Source organism: Cydia fagiglandana, chromosome 26 (genome assembly GCF_963556715.1).
Source record: "Cydia fagiglandana chromosome 26, ilCydFagi1.1, whole genome shotgun sequence".
Lineage (NCBI taxonomy): Eukaryota > Metazoa > Arthropoda > Insecta > Lepidoptera > Tortricidae > Cydia > Cydia fagiglandana.
In genome coordinates this window covers 11429958-11447014 of record NC_085957.1, presented here as the reverse complement: position 1 = coordinate 11447014, position 17057 = coordinate 11429958, and positions in this window count along the sequence as shown.

Below are 17057 nucleotides of genomic sequence, written 5' to 3'. Positions count from 1 at the left end.
TCACCGTCGCCTATGCGTGACACTAACATCCATCCGGTGCTAGGATTGCTCGACGAGCTCGCTGGCGATCTCGAGTTCGAATCTAAACAGATACTCGAAAACCTTGAAACTACGACAACCCACCGCAGTATAACTGTTGAGAACAAGAGGCAAATTAAGATCGCCGCCAAAAATATCCCATCTATATTTGCGAGTTATGCAAAGCAGATGCGCGCACAAATCCGGGGCATCTTAACACAAACTCCTACACCTACCGACCGTTCGTCGAAAGGGGTTCAAACAGACCCTAATGTCACACTGCAAGATCAGCCTTCACTGTCGCCGCTGCTGCCGCCGTCGCCGCTGCTGCAGCCGGCGACAAAGAACGGTGGCTCGGCCCAATTGCTTGAAACATCGAATACTTCAAATGATTTGATTAATTTTGACTCCCTCGATGTAAATATAAACATACTGACAAGAGAGAAAGAAACGCAAACGAATGTCTTAGTGCCTCGTAATCTCATAGTGGAAATTAAAGATAGCGTTGAGGACTATCTGCGCAAAATTGAGGCGGAAATCCTAAATATTAACAGAAATCTTATTTCCGATCGCTCGCACAAAAGCGTTACGGTCGAGAACAAGAAGAATATACACACTTCGGGAAGAAAAATATCATCCATATCAAGTTATTGGGCCAAAGAGCATATAGAGAAGTGCAGCGGCTTAGCTAATACTACAATCACAACTGATAACGTCACCATTAATAACAATAACCTAACCACTACAACTCGCAAAGATAACCGCACCATCCAAACGCAGACGGACTTCATGCCCGCACAGCAGCTGCTAACAACACCGCCATCGCCACCACCGCTGCGGGTGCCGCTGCCGTTAACACCACCTAATATTGAAACGCTTATGAATAATATAAAAAATGACACAGCCAACCTAATAAAGAAGGAAATTTTGTCTCTCAAGCGTGACATACGTTCGTTGACCGAAAAACCCACTACAGCATCGACTAAAACTACATACGCTACCGTGACGGGTAGGTCCGCAATACAGGCGCCTGCTGCTGTATCTTCGGAACCTACACAGATGACCACGAATCCGGCGATTGTCATCACTTCTAAGAAGGCCGGCGAAGGTGCTGCCGAAACTTTACAGACATGGAGAAAATTAGTCTCCTTCCGTGATACGGACTTTGCCCCAACCGCTACAAAGTTTATATCGAATGGCAAAGTCCGTATTGAATTTAACACAAAAGAACAGCGTGACATAGCGTTATCAAAGACTACCGACGTCAATGCGGAGGTTGCCGCTGAAGCTTCAAAGTCACTTCGCCCCATGATTACTTTAAAGGGTATATCCGAAGATGTTCCAACAAAGGATCTTGTTGACATTATAATAAGTCAAAATCAACCGCTCAAAAATGTAATTAATGAAAGCAATAAGATTTCATTCCACTATAAAAAAGGCAACAAAAATCCTCGTTTGTATAATGCTGTACTCATGACGACGCCATCCACTTTTAAGGCCTTTATTCAACTAGGTAAAATCAACATAGATCACCAACGGGTGCATGCAGAGGAGCACGTACCTATCTTGCATTGTTTTAAGTGCATGCAGTATGGCCATACGCGAAAGCATTGTAAGGCTACCACAACCATCTGTTCACATTGCGCATCGTCTGACCATGAATATAAATCATGCCCGAACCAAAAAGATCAGACCAAAACAAAGTGCCACAATTGTGATGCATTTAATAAACAAGTAACTGAGGACCAATACAAGCTAAACACAGCACATAGCGCAACATCAACTTTTTGCCCCCGAATGCGATCTATGTTACAGAGAATAAAATCGCGCATTGATTATCAATCTAATTAATATTTAACATATTAAAATTTCACTCAAATGTAACTTTAATCTTTAACGAATTATATAAGTTTGTAAACAGTAACTCTTTTGTGGTAATGGCTTATTGACGACAACACTTGTAACTTTAGTGTATCCTATCTGTAAAATATCTTTGTTATTGAAACTATTATTATTATTACACCATTTTGCTTTGCATGAGAACTGTAATATTGACTGGCTTACGCTGATCAATATTGCAGTTAATTGTTCATCACATATGTAACATATAAACACTAATTTTGTCAAAAGCTTAGAATTAAACTCTCTAATCTCTTGCAAGGGGGCGGTGGCCGAGCGGCCACCCGCACTCACTGACTGTCGTGAGGCGGGTGGTCGGTCGGCACTTAGCGCCCCCCCTTAAAACTATCTATGCATCTATTTCTTTATCACATGAACACTAACTTATCAATTGAAATTACTCGCTTAGTAATATCCAATCTCTTGCAGGGGGACAGTGGCCGGGCGGCCGCCCGCACTCATTGTACTCTGTCATGGGGCGGGCGGTCGGGCGGCAGAACTTGTCCCCCCAAAACTTCTTTTTAGGATAGCTGGTCGCCCGTATTTCCAGCGAGGGCCAGTTATCCCTAAATTAAAATCAAACAAACACTCCAGTTACACTCAACACACATCTAATAAAAACACATTACACTCAACATGAAGTGGGGGAGGTTTTAGTCCGTAGGCGGCTGGGCACCATACCCAGCTGAGTCGGACATAACCGTCGGTACGGGCCGGCGGTATACATGAGTATTTCCTCCCTCACCGCAAAAAAAAAAAAAAAAAACCTAACCTAACCTAACCTAACCTAACCTAACCTAACCTAACCTAACCTAACCTAACCTAACCTAACCTAACCTAACCTAACCTAACCTAACCTAACCTAACCTAACCAACAAAAAACCAAACTAAACACTACCTGAATAAATTGATTTTTGGCACAATTTTAGTACTCAACGAGCCCGATTTTTTGATACTATACTTATTTTCATAGTCCTCCTGGTTCCGTAGATATTCAAATTTTTACTACTTTTCAAAATCTCACTTCTTCAAAAATTCGTAACTCAGTCATCTTTTCACTTTTCAATATTTTTTCCTTTCCTAAAAATCTCTTTTTGACATTTCTTAATAATTCAATACTAAAAATAATATATTCTCATACAACTTCACATAAAAATATCCAATTTTCTTCACTTTTTAATTGCACCTACCAAAAAGCTACAAGCAATCTACATTTTTACTAATATCTCTGTATCCACCCAATAGATTTTTCTAGTTTTTATTTTATTAAGTAAAGTAAATTTTATTTATTCATTTTTGTTATATAAGTCAACCTCGTATCTCTTACGGTTTTTTGAATAACTTCGAAGTTCACTTCTGTCGTCTTCTGACCTAACTTTACCACACTTTTTAATAGTTTGTTAAACAAATTTTATTTAAAAATTCTGAAACTTAGTACATATTTAAAGCTCATTAAGTTCCATTTTTTGGTATCATTTCTATCTTCGTATTATGTTTGGTTACGGAGATATTAAATTTTTAGTGTTCCTTTAATATTTCTTATTTTATAAAATTCATAACTCACTCATTTTTCAAGTTTTTCATAGTTTTACTTCACAGTAAAATCTGCCTTTGTTATATCTATAAAATAGTTTAATACATGTAAATAGTTTTCTTACATCTTCATAGTTTAAATTAATAATTTCTTCGAAATTTAGCGGTGCCTGCAAAAACCATAATAGCAATCATTCTAAAACTTATTTATCTTCATTTCCACTCGTTAGATTTCTCTTGTTTTAAATTCATTTGATAGATCTTTTTATTTTTAACATTTTCTTTAGATAATTCTTTCTTAAAAACTCTTCGTTGCATTAAAATTAATATTTTTCTTAAAATTTAACCTATTTTGTAATCTCCTTATTTCTCGATATATATAATTACATTAGAAAATGAGTAGCGAAAGTGTAAATAGCCTCAACATGTCAGAGCAGTTTGACAATCTCTTCACCACACCGCCGGGCACACCTGCCCAGCGAGAACGTTCACCGTCGCCTATGCGTGACACTAACATCCATCCGGTGCTTGGATTGCTCGACGAGCTCGCTGGCGATCTCGAGTTCGAATCTAAACAGATACTCGAAAACCTCGAAACTACGACAACCCACCGCAGTATAACTGTTGAGAACAAGAGGCAAATTAAGATCGCCGCCAAAAATATCCCATCTATATTTGCGAGTTATGCAAAGCAGATGCGCGCACAAATCCGGGGCATCTTAACACAAACTCCTACACCTACCGACCGTTCGTCGAAAGGGGTTCAAACAGACCCTAATGTCACACTGCAAGATCAGCCTTCACTGTCGCCGCTGCTGCCGCCGTCGCCGCTGCTGCAGCCGGCGACAAAGAACGGTGGCTCGGCCCAATTGCTTGAAACATCGAATACTTCAAATGATTTGATTAATTTTGACTCCCTCGATGTAAATATAAACATACTGACAAGAGAGAAAGAAACGCAAACGAATGTCTTAGTGCCTCGTAATCTCATAGTGGAAATTAAAGATAGCGTTGAGGACTATCTGCGCAAAATTGAGGCGGAAATCCTAAATATTAACAGAAATCTTATTTCCGATCGCTCGCACAAAAGCGTTACGGTCGAGAACAAGAAGAATATACACACTTCGGGAAGAAAAATATCATCCATATCAAGTTATTGGGCCAAAGAGCATATAGAGAAGTGCAGCGGCTTAGCTTATACTACAATCACAACTGATAACGTCACCATTAATAACAATAACCTAACCACTACAACTCGCAAAGATAACCGCACCATCCAAACGCAGACGGACTTCATGCCCGCACAGCAGCTGCTAACAACACCGCCATCGCCACCACCGCTGCGGGTGCCGCTGCCGTTAACACCACCTAATATTGAAACGCTTATGAATAATATAAAAAATGACACAGCCAACCTAATAAAGAAGGAAATTTTGTCTCTCAAGCGTGACATACGTTCGTTGACCGAAAAACCCACTACAGCATCGACTAAAATCACATACGCTACCGTGACGGGTAGGTCCGCAATACAGGCGCCTGCTGCTGTATCTTCGGAACCTACACAGATGACCACGAATCCGGCGATTGTCATCACTTCTAAGAAGGCCGGCGAAGGTGCTGCCGAAACTTTACAGACATGGAGAAAAGTAGTCTCCTTCCGTGATACGGACTTTGCCCCAACCGCTACAAAGTTTATATCGAATGGCAAAGTCCGTATTGAATTTAACACAAAAGAACAGCGTGACATAGCGTTATCAAAGACTAACGACGTCAATGCGGAGGTTGCCGCTGAAGCTTCAAAGTCACTTCGCCCCATGATTACTTTAAAGGGTATATCCGAAGATGTTCCAACAAAGGATCTTGTTGACATTATAATAAGTCAAAATCAACCGCTCAAAAATGTAATTAATGAAAGCAATAAGATTTCATTCCACTATAAAAAAGGCAACAAAAATCCTCGTTTGTATAATGCTGTACTCATGACGACGCCATCCACTTTTAAGGCCTTTATTCAACTAGGTAAAATCAACATAGATCACCAACGGGTGCATGCAGAGGAGCACGTACCTATCTTGCATTGTTTTAAGTGCATGCAGTATGGCCATACGCGAAAGCATTGTAAGGCTACCACAACCATCTGTTCACATTGCGCATCGTCTGACCATGAATATAAATCATGCCCGAACCAAAAAGATCAGACCAAAACAAAGTGCCACAATTGTGATGCATTTAATAAACAAGTAACTGAGGACCAATACAAGCTAAACACAGCACATAGCGCAACATCAACTTTTTGCCCCCGAATGCGATCTATGTTACAGAGAATAAAATCGCGCATTGATTATCAATCTAATTAATATTTAACATATTAAAATTTCACTCAAATGTAACTTTAATCTTTAACGAATTATATAAGTTTGTAAACAGTAACTCTTTTGTGGTAATGGCTTATTGACGACAACACTTGTAACTTTAGTGTATCCTATCTGTAAAATATCTTTGTTATTGAAACTATTATTATTATTACACCATTTTGCTTTGCATGAGAACTGTAATATTGACTGGCTTACGCTGATCAATATTGCAGTTAATTGTTCATCACATATGTAACATATAAACACTAATTTTGTCAAAAGCTTAGAATTAAACTCTCTAATCTCTTGCAAGGGGGCGGTGGCCGAACGGCCACCCGCACTCACTGACTGTCGTGAGGCGGGTGGTCGGTCGGCACTTAGCGCCCCCCCTTAAAACTATCTATGCATCTATTTCTTTATCACATGAACACTAACTTATCAATTGAAATTACTCGCTTAGTAATATCCAATCTCTTGCAGGGGGACAGTGGCCGGGCGGCCGCCCGCACTCATTGTACTCTGTCATGGGGCGGGCGGTCGGGCGGCAGAACTTGTCCCCCCAAAACTTCTTTTTAGGATAGCTGGTCGCCCGTATTTCTAGCGAGGGCCAGTTATCCCTAAATTAAAATCAAACAAACACTCCAGTTACACTCAACACACATCTAATAAAAACACATTACACTCAACATGAAGTGGGGGAGGTTTTAGTCCGTAGGCGGCTGGGCACCATACCCAGCTGAGTCGGACATAACCGTCGGTACGGGCCGGCGGTATACATGAGTATTTCCTCCCTCACCGCAAAAAAAAAAAAAAAAACCTAACCTAACCTAACCTTTTTTTTTTTTTTTTACGTGGAGTAATGCATTTAGGCATTCCGCCTGGCCGGGGAACTAGGACGGATATGTCGGACTCGTGGCCAAGGGGCCAAATACCGACTAAACCCTCCACGGTATGCCCGTCTCGCAGCAATAGTGACGGTGAACACGGGATCGCAGAGCATTCTACCGCGAACACCGCCTGCTGCCGACAGCCGAGGCTGTCCCCTCCTTGGACCCGAAGGCCCTGGAGCCGAAGCTCCCCCTCTCGAAGGTAGTATGCAGGGCGACACCACACACTGATCCCTCATGACAACCTCCACGCCGGGAGGAGATGGAAAAACCCCGGGTTCCACCTCCTCAGGTTGTCTTAGCGATTTTTTATAGAGGTGGTCATCCTCGTGGCCACCATGCCGGCGCCGGCCAGCAGTGGCAACCCCCCCGGCCGTCATCATAGGCCCTCTGCCTAGACAGTTACGGGGACCGCAGTTTTATACAGGTCAGCGGCATTCCTGTGCCCTCACGCGCCCAAAGGCGCCCGGCCCGAAGGCCCCATCCGCGACCGTAGCCGCCCGGCCCGAAGGCCCCCTCCAGCACACACTCGGGTGAACTCTCCCTCATTGAGAGGACACCCTGTGCGGAACCCCCTCAACCCCCCCACGACAGGACATTGGCAGCACCGGTAAGGAATCACTCGAAAATCAAGAGATTATTTACCGTTGCCCCCGGGGTGCACCGTCCAAGAACCCTTCCCTTACCCCCGGATCAATTAGATCAAGAGGAATGAGAAGGGACCTGGCGCTCTGGGAGGTTTCCTGTCCGTAGCACCCCAACCTAACCTAACCTAACCTAACCTAACCTAACCTAACCTAACCTAACCTAACCTAACCTAACCTAACCTAACCTAACCTAACCTAACCTAACCTAACCTAACTCAAAACCTAACCTAACTCAAAACCTAACCTAACTCAAAACCTAACCTAACTCAAAACCTAACCTAACTCAAAACCTAACCTAACTCAAAACCTAACCTAACTCAAAACCTAACCTAACTCAAAACCTAACCTAACTCAAAACCTAACCTAACTCAAAACCTAACCTAACTCAAAACCTAACCTAACTCAAAACCTAACCTAACTCAAAACCTAACCTAACTCAAAACCTAACCTAACTCAAAACCTAACCTAACTCAAAACCTAACCTAACTCAAAACCTAACCTAACTCAAAACCTAACCTAACTCAAAACCTAACCTAACTCAAAACCTAACCTAACTCAAAACCTAACCTAACTCAAAACCTAACCTAACTCAAAACCTAACCTAACTCAAAACCTAACCTAACTCCGAACCTTACCTAACCAACTCATCAGTATTAAGTGTAGGTGTCCAGTAGAAAAATCTTAACAGCGCGATCTATTTTGAACATCTTGGCTGAAAAGCGCCATCTACCCAATTTTCTTATTACTTTTATACATATTATTATAAGTTGTTTTGTTATCAAATTTTAATCTAAATTGCAAAAGCGCTGGTGGCCTTGGGGTAAGAGCGCGTTACCTTTAATCCGGAGGTCGCGGGTTCAGACCCCGGTTCGTACCAATGAGTTTTTCGGAACTTATCTGCGAAATATTGTTTGATATTTACCAGTTGCTTTGGTGAAGGAAAACATCGGTGCCTACGTCAAATAATGGTATTAGTTGTCAAGCGGACCCCAAGCTCCTATGACCCTTTTCAAAAATTTTTCAACTTCTTTCCAAATTTTCTTAGTGCCGAAGTACGGCTTAGATCGAGAATTTAAAGATTCGTATATTCTAGTATAAATGCTAAAAAACAAATTCTTAGTAGAGATGCCACGGATAGTTGTTTGGCCGGATACCGGATACTCGGCCGATAGTCAGGCTGAATATCCGGTATCCTGCCGCCGAATATTCGGCCAGCGGAACTATACCTACATTTCGGTTTTTCAGGTGCGCATTCTGCAGGTTTGACCTGTTTCCTAGTAAACGTTCGCGCGGACTCATTTCTAGGTTCGAAATGAGTGCGCGTGCAAGGCAGTGGAATGATTACATTGTTTTAAAATAATAAACAAGTACGATTATGACCGTGTCTGTTAATTAAATCCAATTTGTTTACTCCGAAATCAAGCAATGTTACTATCTGGTATCCGGCCGGATAGTAAAATTGTTGGAACTGGCCATCAGGTACATACTTTTCTATATGACTGCTGTATTTTCAAATGTATATTTGACAGACTTCAATAAAAATTGTACGAGAGGAATATTTGTTTCAATAGGTTATAGGCCCAGCACGCTTCCACTGCGCGCGCCATTATAACATCATCATCATCATCATCATATCAGCCCTTTATCGCCCACTGCTGAGCATAGGCCTCTCTTCTAGTACGCCACTTGTCTTGGCATTATAACATGTGTGATGCAAACTCTGTTGTCATTCCGATAGACAAAAGTCAGATGACAGAAAATTTGAAACTCGACAGTGACACGAGTGTCAATAATTTTCATTACAGAGAATTGGTCGGAAAATTATTATATTTATCGGTTGTGAGCAGACCGGATATTTCCTTTGCTGTAAATGTTTTATCGAAACATGTTGAAAAACCCGATACGTGCCACTATGCGATCGCTAAACGAGTCTTGAGATACTTGAAGGGAACCCAATGCCTTGGTATATTATACAAGTATTCGTCAGCAGAAGGAAATTCTTTCGTAGCATATAGCGACGCGGACTACGCCGGAGACAAGGCTACAAGAAGGTCGACTTCTGGCTATGTATGTCTGGCCGCAGGGGGAGCAGTGTCGTGGTCTTCAAAAACGCAAAGATGTGTGAGCCTTTCAACGACCGAGGCAGAATTTGTTGCAGCCAGTCTTGCAGCACAGACGGTAATATGGCTCAATCGTCTGTATAAGGAAGTGCGAGGATACAATGTTATACCTACATTATTTGTAGATAATCAAAGTGCGATCAAGTTGGTGAAAAACCCTGTCTTCCATTTTAAGACAAAGCACATTGACACGAGGTATAAGTTCGTGCAAGAAATGCATCATGAAAAGAAGGTGGATATCCTCTACGTGCCATCTAAACAACAGGTAGCGGATACATTCACTAAACCTTTGCCGAAGGCAAGCTTTCTCAACGCACGTACCTTGTTGGGTATGACAACTAAGCCTGGAACTGGCCATCAGGTACATACTTTTCTATATGACTGCTGTATTTTCAAATGTATATTTGACAGACTTCAATAAAAATTGTACGAGAGGAATATTTGTTTCAATAAAAATAATGGCCGGATAGGCCGGATACCGGATATCCGGTGCACCTCTAATTCTTAGTGCGTCTCGTGCTCACCGATCTGTGTATGGAACATGAACGATCTGTTGCCTCACTGCAGCGGTGCGACCGATGTGATGTTGGAGCGCGCGCCGCTCACGTGGTACGGGAACTCTAACTAATGTGGGAACTTTAAGAGCGCTCTTACAAGAAAAGTCGAAATAATGCAAAATTGATGATACTAGTCGACGAAATTCAGGACTTTGTGCTCATTATTAGAAACAATGAGTACTTGTTCCAGTAAAAGCGTCTTCTTATCTTTTTAAATATCGTTGTAAATATTAGAAAAAGGACTTATTAAATTAGTAATGAATTATTTTCTGATGGTCGTTTCCGAAAAACCCCGTGAAGCACTGAACGGCAAGCTCTTATTTGGAAATGTTGAGAAGTTTACTCTGCTAAACCTGGCTATTTTGTATTACTAATACCCTGTACTTTAGGCATATCAAACGATATTTTTCCTACATACCTTTGAGAAAGAGAAAATCAAAGTAAAACGAACTCAATTTTCTCTCCGAAACAAGTGTCAATTCCTACGAAAATCTACTTAATATCGAAGTCATTTTCATACTCAAACAATCTGCAACGTTTGCTTATACTGTTGGTATACATTAGTGTTTATGAAATTCTACTATAATTTTTTGGCAATTTTTTGAAAACTACTCTATATTACCGATGACGCGCGCTGCGCCAGCTCAGTGCCGCGGCAAAGCTTGTAGAGGTAGGACGTGTGTCGGTCCGCTCCGCACATTTTCAACGGCGACGACGAGATTTTTTTATCATTGTGTGCGGCGGGCGCCGTGTAAAACGCTATACTGTGTGCGTGTAAACCGCAACGAGAGACTTTGATCCTAGCACTGTTTTTATAGTATTATAATTTATAATGGTACTGTTTAATAAACTACCGGGCAGGATTAAAAATATATGAAACGACCTGACATTCTATATGTATTAATTTTGACTCAAGATAGTACTCAGGGTCTGATGATGGAGCCGGAAAGTGGTCACCAGTACCAATCAACCATGCAACTAAACCACTTCGTGTTTAGGCTCGTTTTATTCGTCTCAACAAGATCTTTGATACAAGATAGTACTCAGGGTCTGATGATGGAGCCGGAAGGTGGTCACCGGTACCAATCAACCATGCAACTAAACCACTTCGTGTTTGGGCTCGTTTGATTCGGCTCAACAAGATCTTTGACTTAAGATAGTACTCAGGGTCTGATGATGGAGCCGGAAGGTGGTCACCAGTACTAATCAACCATGCAACTAAACCACTTCGTGTTTAGGCTCGTTTTATTCGTCTCAACAAGATCTTTGACACAAGATAGTACTCAAGGTCTGATGATGGAGTCGGAAGGTGGTCACCAGTACCAATCAACCATGCAACTAAACCACTTCGTGTTTAGGCTTGTTTCATTTGTCTCAACAAGATCTTTGACACAAGATAGTACTCAGGGTCTGATGATGGAGCCGGAAGGTGGTCACCGGTACCAATCAACCATGCAACTAAACCACTTCGTGTTTGGGCTCGTTTGATTCGGCTCAACAAGATCTTTGACTTAAGATAGTACTCAGGGTCTGATGATGGAGCCGGAAGGTGGTCACCAGTACCAATCAACCATGCAACTAAACCACTTCATGTTTAGGCTCGTTTTATTCGTCTCAACAAGATCTTTGACTTAAAATAGTATTCAGGGTCTGATGATGCAGCCGGAAGGTGGTCACCAGTACCAATCAACCATGCAACTAAACCACTTCGTGTTTAGGCTCGTTTTATTCGTCTCAACAAGATCTTTGACACAAGATAGTACTCAAGGTCTGATGATGGAGCCGGAAGGTGGTCACCAGTACCAATCAACCATGCAACTAAACCACTTCGTCTTAGGCTCGTTTTATTTGTCTCAACAAGATCTTTGACACAAGATAGTACACAGGGTCTGATGATGGAGCCGGAAGGTGGTCACCGGTACCAATCAACCATGCAACTAAACCACTTCGTGTTTGGGCTCGTTTGATTCGGCTCAACAAGATCTTTGACTTGAGATAGTACTCAGGGTCTGATGATGCAGCCGGAAGGTGGTCACCAGTACCAATCAAACATGCAACTAAACCACTTCATGTTTAGGCTCGTTTTAAGTGATTTAATTGCATGGTTGATTGGTACCGGTGACCACATTCCGGCTCCATCATCAGACCTTGAGTACTATCTTGTGTCAAAGATCTTGTTGAGACGAATCAAACGAGCCCAAACACGAAGTGGTTTAGTTGCATGGTTGATTGGTACCGGTGACCACCTTCCGGCTCCATCATCAGACCCTGAGTACTATCTTGTGTCAAAGATCTTGTTGAGACGAATAAAACGAGCCTAAACACGAAGTGGTTTAGTTGCATGGTTGATTGGTACCGGTGATCACCTTCCAGCTCCATCATCAGAGTCTGAGTATCACCTAGAGTCAAAGATCTTGTTGAGACGAATCAAATGAGCCTAAACACGATGTGGTTTAGTTGCATGGTTGATTGGTAATGGTGACCACCTTCCAGCTCCATCATCAGACCCTGAGTACTGTCTTGTGTCAAAGATCTTGTTAAGACGAATCAAACGAGCCCAAACACGAAGTTGTTTAGTTACATGATAGACTGGTACCCGTGGCCACCTTCCAGCTCCATCATCAGACCCTGTGTATCTTCAGTGTCAAAGATCTTATTGAGACGAATCAAACGAGCCTAATCATGTTACTACATGGTTGATTGGTATCCGTGACCACCTTAATCATCACCATTATCATCAGATCTGAGGATCTGATGATAATGATGATGATTAAGGTGGTGGTCATACCAGTTCGTTTTTAAACCCTCGTTGATACAAACTTTACAACCTATAGGTACCAAATGCAATGACGAAACATGTAAATAAGCGAGTACCTATAATTTCTTTCGAGTAATATACCTTCATAAGTACGAGTATGGGGCTATTCATAAATTACGTCGTTTCAAATGGAAGGAGGGGGGGGGTGTGGACATCGGATGATGGTAGCATGACGTAGGAGGAAACAGAGTCATCCGAAGCATGATTTTTGGATGATTTAAGGGGTGGGGCCCCGGTCAAAAATCGTCAAAAATAGATGACGTAATTTATGAACAGCCCCTATGTACATTTGCACTGCATTTAATATTTTCGTACTTACCAAATAACAGTTTTAGGACTTTAAAAGTTAAGTACAGTTAGTGTTGTTATGGTTGATTTCAATATGCTTCGCGAAGGATCAAGAATGTTTAATCCATCATTGTAGTGCGAGTGTGGTAGAAGGGATCGGAATACTGAGCTCGCACGGCCTGCCGCAGCGCGTAAAATACCTAAACTCGCTCAACCCCGAAATGTAATAGCGCTCTTAACGGTCCATATATCGTTCAAAAAAAAAAAAGCTACTTCCAAACTATTGACGTTGTTAGCTGTTATAGGAATATTTAGATGAGGTTTTAAAAATATTACATTGAGATAAACTTGTACTAGTTATTACATGTCGTAAACAAAACAAGCTAAATATGCAACTTTCACTAAAACCAACCTTAGACCTTAACCTTAGTACTCATAAGAGTACTCTGCATCAGCACACACATTACTGCGCTTACAGTGGAGATAAACACGAGGTTTGAGGCATAGACTTATAATAATAATTATAGACTTAATTGAGGGAGGCTACTAGCGCCATCTGTTATCAAGAGCTTTAAACAACATAGTTTATCTACTCGTCAATAGATGACACTGAGTGTCACTGTTTTCAATAGAAATTGCAAATAATGTAAACAAATTTCCTCCATAATATCGCACTTTTTAAGAACAACCATGGTCTAATAACACTGTACTAACATATTTAAATCCTTAAGTTTTATAATATTTATATTATCATTTCAGAGAAAACAACTTTCGTAAATAGTTATATTACGTTAAATGCCCACAAAATCCGTTATAAATGTTATAATAATATTCCTTTTGCTAATATTTTTATTGAAATTCAATTTTCTAACGCAACTGATGTATTTTTATTCCTAATCGGCTAACGCTACGTCTTACGTAGGCGAACAACGCGCGAACGCGGCGCGGCGAAAGCGGCCGCCGCCGCGCCGCGCCGCCTGACATTCGCGTGCAAATCGCGCCGCACCGCGTTCGCAACGAGATCGCTTACGTAGGACACTTCTATGGGCATCAAAGGATTGATTTCGCCGCGCCGCGCCGCGCCGCGTTCGCGCGTTGTTCGCCTACGTAAGACGTAGCGTAACTGTAAGAATAAGAAACAATTTTCACCTTACGTTACGCCCATGTGCCGGAGGCGAACCAGTCTAGCCACATGTTTTGACTATTAAATATGGACTCATTACGATATTTATTTGATTTTCGTTACTTTTCATTCGTCTCTAAACTGAAAGAGCATACCAACAAGATTTGTCGAACATTTGTGTTCCGTAAGGGGTCATCCATTAAGAGCGCTCTTACAAGAAAAGTCGAAATAATGCAAAATTGATGATACTAGTCGACGAAATTCAGGACTTTGTGCTCATTATTAGAAACAATGAGTACTTGTTCCAGTAAAAGCGTCTTCTTATCTTTTTAAATATCGTTGTAAATATTAGAAAAAGGACTTATTAAATTAGTAATGAATTATTTTCTGATGGTCGTTTCCGAAAAACCCCGTGAAGCACTGAACGGCAAGCTCTTATTTGGAAATGTTGAGAAGTTTACTCTGCTAAACCTGGCTATTTTGTATTACTAATACCCTGTACTTTAGGCATATCAAACGATATTTTTCCTACATACCTTTGAGAAAGAGAAAATCAAAGTAAAACGAACTCAATTTTCTCTCCGAAACAAGTGTCAATTCCTACGAAAATCTACTTAATATCGAAGTCATTTTCATACTCAAACAATCTGCAACGTTTGCTTATACTGTTGGTATACATTAGTGTTTATGAAATTCTACTATAATTTTTTGGCAATTTTTTGAAAACTACTCTATATTACCGATGACGCGCGCTGCGCCAGCTCAGTGCCGCGGCAAAGCTTGTAGAGGTAGGACGTGTGTCGGTCCGCTCCGCACATTTTCAACGGCGACGACGAGATTTTTTTATCATTGTGTGCGGCGGGCGCCGTGTAAAACGCTATACTGTGTGCGTGTAAACCGCAACGAGAGACTTTGATCCTAGCACTGTTTTTATAGTATTATAATTTATAATGGTACTGTTTAATAAACTACCGGGCAGGATTAAAAATATATGAAACGACCTGACATTCTATATGTATTAATTTTGACTCAAGATAGTACTCAGGGTCTGATGATGGAGCCGGAAAGTGGTCACCAGTACCAATCAACCATGCAACTAAACCACTTCGTGTTTAGGCTCGTTTTATTCGTCTCAACAAGATCTTTGATACAAGATAGTACTCAGGGTCTGATGATGGAGCCGGAAGGTGGTCACCGGTACCAATCAACCATGCAACTAAACCACTTCGTGTTTGGGCTCGTTTGATTCGGCTCAACAAGATCTTTGACTTAAGATAGTACTCAGGGTCTGATGATGGAGCCGGAAGGTGGTCACCAGTACTAATCAACCATGCAACTAAACCACTTCGTGTTTAGGCTCGTTTTATTCGTCTCAACAAGATCTTTGACACAAGATAGTACTCAAGGTCTGATGATGGAGTCGGAAGGTGGTCACCAGTACCAATCAACCATGCAACTAAACCACTTCGTGTTTAGGCTTGTTTCATTTGTCTCAACAAGATCTTTGACACAAGATAGTACTCAGGGTCTGATGATGGAGCCGGAAGGTGGTCACCGGTACCAATCAACCATGCAACTAAACCACTTCGTGTTTGGGCTCGTTTGATTCGGCTCAACAAGATCTTTGACTTAAGATAGTACTCAGGGTCTGATGATGGAGCCGGAAGGTGGTCACCAGTACCAATCAACCATGCAACTAAACCACTTCATGTTTAGGCTCGTTTTATTCGTCTCAACAAGATCTTTGACTTAAAATAGTATTCAGGGTCTGATGATGCAGCCGGAAGGTGGTCACCAGTACCAATCAACCATGCAACTAAACCACTTCGTGTTTAGGCTCGTTTTATTCGTCTCAACAAGATCTTTGACACAAGATAGTACTCAAGGTCTGATGATGGAGCCGGAAGGTGGTCACCAGTACCAATCAACCATGCAACTAAACCACTTCGTCTTAGGCTCGTTTTATTTGTCTCAACAAGATCTTTGACACAAGATAGTACACAGGGTCTGATGATGGAGCCGGAAGGTGGTCACCGGTACCAATCAACCATGCAACTAAACCACTTCGTGTTTGGGCTCGTTTGATTCGGCTCAACAAGATCTTTGACTTGAGATAGTACTCAGGGTCTGATGATGCAGCCGGAAGGTGGTCACCAGTACCAATCAAACATGCAACTAAACCACTTCATGTTTAGGCTCGTTTTAAGTGATTTAATTGCATGGTTGATTGGTACCGGTGACCACATTCCGGCTCCATCATCAGACCTTGAGTACTATCTTGTGTCAAAGATCTTGTTGAGACGAATCAAACGAGCCCAAACACGAAGTGGTTTAGTTGCATGGTTGATTGGTACCGGTGACCACCTTCCGGCTCCATCATCAGACCCTGAGTACTATCTTGTGTCAAAGATCTTGTTGAGACGAATAAAACGAGCCTAAACACGAAGTGGTTTAGTTGCATGGTTGATTGGTACCGGTGATCACCTTCCAGCTCCATCATCAGAGTCTGAGTATCACCTAGAGTCAAAGATCTTGTTGAGACGAATCAAATGAGCCTAAACACGATGTGGTTTAGTTGCATGGTTGATTGGTAATGGTGACCACCTTCCAGCTCCATCATCAGACCCTGAGTACTGTCTTGTGTCAAAGATCTTGTTAAGACGAATCAAACGAGCCCAAACACGAAGTTGTTTAGTTACATGATAGACTGGTACCCGTGGCCACCTTCCAGCTCCATCATCAGACCCTGTGTATCTTCAGTGTCAAAGATCTTATTGAGACGAATCAAACGAGCCTAATCATGTTACTACATG